Source organism: Crotalus tigris, unplaced genomic scaffold (assembly GCF_016545835.1).
Source record: "Crotalus tigris isolate CLP2741 ecotype Arizona unplaced genomic scaffold, ASM1654583v1 scf7180000017668.6805642782:7212621, whole genome shotgun sequence".
Taxonomy (NCBI): Eukaryota; Metazoa; Chordata; class Lepidosauria; order Squamata; family Viperidae; genus Crotalus; species Crotalus tigris.
Genome location: NW_024096554.1, coordinates 1,159,577 through 1,165,252, shown reverse-complemented (window position 1 = coordinate 1,165,252; position 5,676 = coordinate 1,159,577). Strand labels below are relative to the sequence as shown.

Sequence of the window (5,676 nt, the reverse complement as noted above, 5' to 3'; positions counted from 1 at the left end):
TTGGAGTTGTTGTTTTTTTTTTAATTAGATGATCCTTCTTTTGCCGTTCTCTAAAGCTCAGAAGTGTGTGTGTGTGTGTGTGTGTGTGGCTGTTTTTTTCCCTCACCCATTTCAGAATCCTTTAAATGAGTTTTGCCCTCATAAATTTTCATCACCCTCTGTTAATAAAATAATCATCTATTTTTCTTAAAAGCAATTTGGCTTTACTGCTTTGACCTTTACCCTAGTCATGAAAGGTTTATTGTTGACTCCAAATAATCCACCCCAGAAAGAAACTTAATTTCTCAAATGCTGTTGTAAAGCTGAGTTTGAAAATGACAAGTGGGCAACCAAATTGCAGGAAGAAATTCAACAGGCACAATGTAATGTGTGCAATTAAACAGCGAAGGGGGTAGAATTTCATTGTATACAGAACAAATCCTTTTATCAGCTGGCATCTGATCATCATTTACAAGTTTTGTGGTTAAGTATTTATACACAGTGAACTTATTTCTGCCCTTTTTGATAAATCTTGGCTGTTTAAAATAGAAAACAGATGCTGGCAAACAATCCTGGTTTTTGTAAACCTATGTTTTGGTGAAAATCTTGATAGGATACTTTTGTACTTTCCCTCTGTGTAGAAATTGCTTGCATGTGTTTCCATTTTGTAGAAAGTTGGGCTTGAGACCATTTCTTTTTGTGAAATGCTAAGATGCCATTTAGGTCAACTTTAAAAAGTGCTTAACTAGTTTATATCACCATGCTTTTGAAGAAGAGACTGCTTTCCCATGTTTTTTAAAAAATTATCACAGAAGAACTCTACAAAAGGAAAACTACAAGCAGATTATTAAAGCAATTTATAAATTCAGTTGCAAGCTATGGGATTTAACCTTACTCAAAAGCAGCCATTCGTATTATTCTATAAGCATTCCAGCTTATACAAGTCTTTATTCATCAGCAGAAATAACTTTTCCCATTCAAAGTTGGTGGCATCTTGTTATTGGTCATCATGTTGGGACACCAGTGTGCAGTTTTTTCTCTGATGTAGGGAGAAGACGGTGTTGAGCTTGAGATCTTGCCCCACATTCTCTGAACAAAATGGTTTACATCTGTGGTGACAGTAGAGTTTACATCACTTGTCCCTGCAACTGCTGCAGCTGGAGTGTTCTGTCAGGGTGTCCAATTGTAAACTAAGCCATTAAGCAATGAGAGTGATAGGGACAGCTAAACATGGCAAAAGTTTTCTCATTTTCACTGCAATGCAAAGCACACAGCAGCTGTCATTTCCATACCAAACATCAAGCTCCTGCCACCTCCAAATCACCTGCTACATTTCCAAATACTTCCACATTTTTTTTTAAAAAAAACTGTTAACATGGCATGCTGTGGTATCTTTCAAAGATTCATATGCAGACAAGGATTTCTGAGGCAATGACTCACATAGCATATGAATAAATCCATTTGGAACATGTTTACTCAAAATAGGATCCCTTGTTTTCACCAGAATTTTCATCCAAACTCCTTGAACAGAAACCTTCTGCATTCTCTGGACTGCAAAGAACAACTCCATCATGGAAAATTCACTCTGAAATAGGGGGGAAAAAGAATTTAGAGGGGCTTCTTAAATGAGAGGCTGTCATTAAACACATCTTCATCCATGGTTAACTGAACTAATCTTAATTAACCTGTATAATAGTGAGCTAGAAATTAACCAGATGTGATGCATTTGCAGAACTTGCTAGATTAAAATGTGATAATTTTTATGGTTCAGTTCCATATGAACATAGCTGAAAAGACATGGAGAACTAGCATTGCAGAAAGGGAGGAAAAATTCATGAGTTTAATAAATGTGTTTAATTAGAATCGGAATCATAAAATGAAGAATGGAAATGGTATGGCCATTTGATAGAAAAGACTATTAGCAAGGTTTTTCTCTAGCTGTGGATAAAAATTCAATTACAGTTGATTTCCAAACATTCAAGACCTTTTAACAGAACAAAATAAATATAGCATAACATACTTTGTTGCAAAATGTCGAAGTAAAGGAGTGCATTATTCAGCATCATCATACAATGTACTCGGATCTTGCTATTTTGTGCTTGTGCTCTCAAAGTTTAAGTTTAGGATAGGTATTTATTCTTATCAGTAAGGAGTAAAATTAAATTGAGTAATGGATTAAGAAGGAGGAGATAGTAAATGTGTTCTTTCCATGTTGTTTTTATTTAAACTTCTTGCCAAAATTATACACAGAGAATAAAAACTGAGACTTAAACAAGTCCTTCAATATATAAACAAAGGTCAGACTGAAGTCAGCGGCTTCTTCAAAAATAGAAATAGCATCAATCACCCTTTCCCCATGAGCAAATCTATAAGGATCAGTTAGCCACATAAAAAAATATCCAAAAATATTTTCCCCCTTGTGGATTGTTTTTATGCTGCAAGTAATAGACCAATCCCAAGATGTACTGGAAAAAAAGCAAATAAACAGTGATGGGCAAAGGGAATCATTCAATCAAAGGTCAACAAGGGGGGGGGGGGGAAATGGTAGGAATCTGAGGGAGAATGAGAAGAGATAAAGGCAAAGCAGCTATACCGCATCCCCTTTCAGAAGTGGAGGAGATGGGACCAGAGGATTTTGCTGGTAAAGAAACCATAACAGTGAGTAATGATCTCCAGCTGTTGAAATAAAAGGCCTATTCTGGGATTCATTAATAGAAGGAAAGGCCTCCAGACCTTTTATGGAGAGCTCAGACAAATGTGGTGATCAATTAAAAGCTGGGGATAGGACACAGGCAAAGAAGATTATTTTAACATCTAGTCTTTGTAGAACACAGTTTTTTGTAACAATAGGCTGGGCCCATCAGAACACCACATGTTCACCGCAAAAGAAATCCTCCTTAAATATCATTCCACTAGTTGGGATAGAAGCTATTTACACTAAGTGGGTATATTTACACAGAACATCCCTCTTCTTGGATGTTCTCCAGATGGCAGAGAATTTCTGGTATGGGCAACAGTTCAGTCCATCATGAACCCTTTGGCATTCTAAAATAGTATAGTCAAGACCAGCAGTTCTAACTTTTCCTAGTTTAAATCCTACCAAGCTATTTAAAAAAACCTGACTCAATAAAGTCAGTACTACAATAGAAACAAAAGCCCACTTTTTTTTTGCAAAAAGTAAATATGTGTTCATATGTATTCAGTTATGGTTGGTAATACAGTCAGCCAGATATTTAGATTGGATTTGATATGCCAAACAAATCCTTCCCAAGGAATTGGGATATGCAGATGTTGTTTAATAATTATATAATTTAAAGATTTAATTCAAGTTTTAGTGACATCTGTGTTCTATGTAAATTACTTCTCAGTCTCACATTTGGTTAGCATACCCAATAGCTGAGACTATTGTCCCCATATAAGCCTGTCCACTTAGACTAAAATCAGAGCCCTACGGATTCAATGTAATCAGGTCCTGAATCACACCAGATGAAAGTTGTTGAGTTTATCTTTCTATTTCAGTGGTTTTTACATTTTCAGTACCTAATGTTATTACAAATTTTAATGTATAGCCAATTAAGCTATGCTACTACAAGCTCTGTACTTTACTTTGAGTGCAAAATATTAAGTTACAGGTTTTGGGAAATGGTTTATTTACATCTTTACATGTTATAATTTAGAGTTATTAGTCTTATGTTTTATATTATTTTGGAGTGTTGTGATAGAGGAACATATAATAATTATCCAGGAGTGTAATGTAGGGTTGATTCTCATGATAGATTATGATGAGAATAACAAAGGAACATGAGCTGCAGTTGCTCCAGATAAAATATAATCTGATTTATTTATGTGTATGCTTCTTGGTTTATTTTCTTTTATGTGTCTGTATTTGGCTTTTAGAGGGTTAGGTTTTAAGAAATGGATTAGGTTAAGACTTGCCAATGTTAGATTAAACCCAATGAAATGAATGATACAAGTCAGTCATAGCTGTGGAGCTATTGAGCAGCAAGGTTCACATAATACACTGAATCATAAACTAAACAACCACATTTTTAGTTAGATTGTTGTGTGCTCAGATGGTAAATCACTGTGTTTCATGAACTCAAAACTTTGAGAATAGTATTGCTATCATGAGATGACAGATGAGTTCATACAGCTCTTTCATGTAAATGTTAAAAAGATTGAGAGTCTCAAATCCAGAGGCACCTCCCACACACACAACTGAAGGGCTACAGGTGTGATCTCTCCCCTATTGTCAACACTTACTGAGACCTATCACTGAGAAAGGAAGTATAGCACAGTGCCCACATCCCCATAGCTGTTCAAAAGGATATCATAGTCAGTGACATTGAAAGCCACAGAAAGATCAAAGAGCACAAGAAGGAATACACCACCACTATCCCTGCTCTTCCAAATGTCCTTGACAAGCACAACCAATCATTCCTCCATATTATATCCTGGCTTGAAACCTGACTGGAATGAGTCCAAATAATCCCATTTCCTCCAAGGATTTTGGCAAATGCTGGCCAACCATCTTCTCAACCTTCACTACAAAGGAAAGGCTGGAAACTATCCACAATGGAGAAGTCCAGCGACGCCCTCTTGAGAAAGAGTAGCAAGAAAAATATAGTTGTATTTGAAATACAAATGATATTCAACGCAAGTAGTCCTCACTTAATTATTACAATTTGGACCAACTGGCAACTCTCACTAATAGACATACTTGTTAAATGAAACATGTGACTACCCCAATTTACATCAATTCCACTGTAGTCATTAACCAAATCACCGCATTTGTTAAGCATGATGTCATGTGACTGCAACTTGGAATGTCCTGCTGACTTCCCCACTTGATTTGTTGGAAGCTGGCTATGAAGGTCACAAATGGAGATCAAACAAAGAACAATTGTTATTTGTTGTTTGTGGTGTATTCTCAAATGGTGATCACGTGACCATCGTAAGTCTGGGAACCAGTCATAAATTTACTTTTTCAGTGTTGTTGTTAGTTCGAATAGTCACTAAACAGGGCAGGGCTGGGCTGTAACCAAGGACTACTTTTGCCAAATTAATAATGGCTCAGTAAGAGCTGCCCCTTTACTGTCTTAGACTGCAAGAAGATACAACTGAAGTTTCCGGCTATGTATGATCACACACCAGGGTTCATAAAGAATCAGCTCAAAGAAAATATCAAACTCAAAATATATCCAGAATTGTTCAATCTAATTATATAGGACAACTAGCCAATAAAACTATGCCATTACTGGAAGCCAACAGAGTTATGGAAAAAGAATGAAAATCCTAAATTCAAGAGTAGAGGGATTCTCCATGAAGTATAAAAGAAATTTCTTAAATAGACAAAAGGACTCATATTTTAAGCACTTTCTAAAGAATTGGCAATAGGTTGGTGGGGCGGGCACCTTTGTACAAACAATTCTTATAAAACTCATACCCACACAAGATGGAGTATCTTAACTGAGACTTATGATCTACAGCAGTGATGGCAAACCTTTTAGAGACCGAGTGCCCAAACTGCAACCCAAAACCCACTTATGCATCGTCAGGTGCTGGGTGGGTGTGGCCCATTGGCTGGGTGTGGCCCATTGGGTGGGCATGGCCCATTGGGTGGGTGTGGCTTCAGTGGTAACGGCAGACTGGGTGGGACTAAAAAGTTCAATCAATTCCAACTTTGCAAGATCTTTT

At 36.7% G+C, this 5,676-nt stretch overlaps 1 protein-coding gene across 1 annotated transcript in view; it reads right to left on the bottom strand.

The window, feature by feature from the left end:
• The window catches only part of SUPT7L (SPT7 like, STAGA complex subunit gamma), a 77,628-nt gene that overhangs the window by 42,051 nt on the left and 29,901 nt on the right, over positions 1–5,676 (bottom strand). The gene's annotated exons all lie outside the window — the stretch shown is intronic.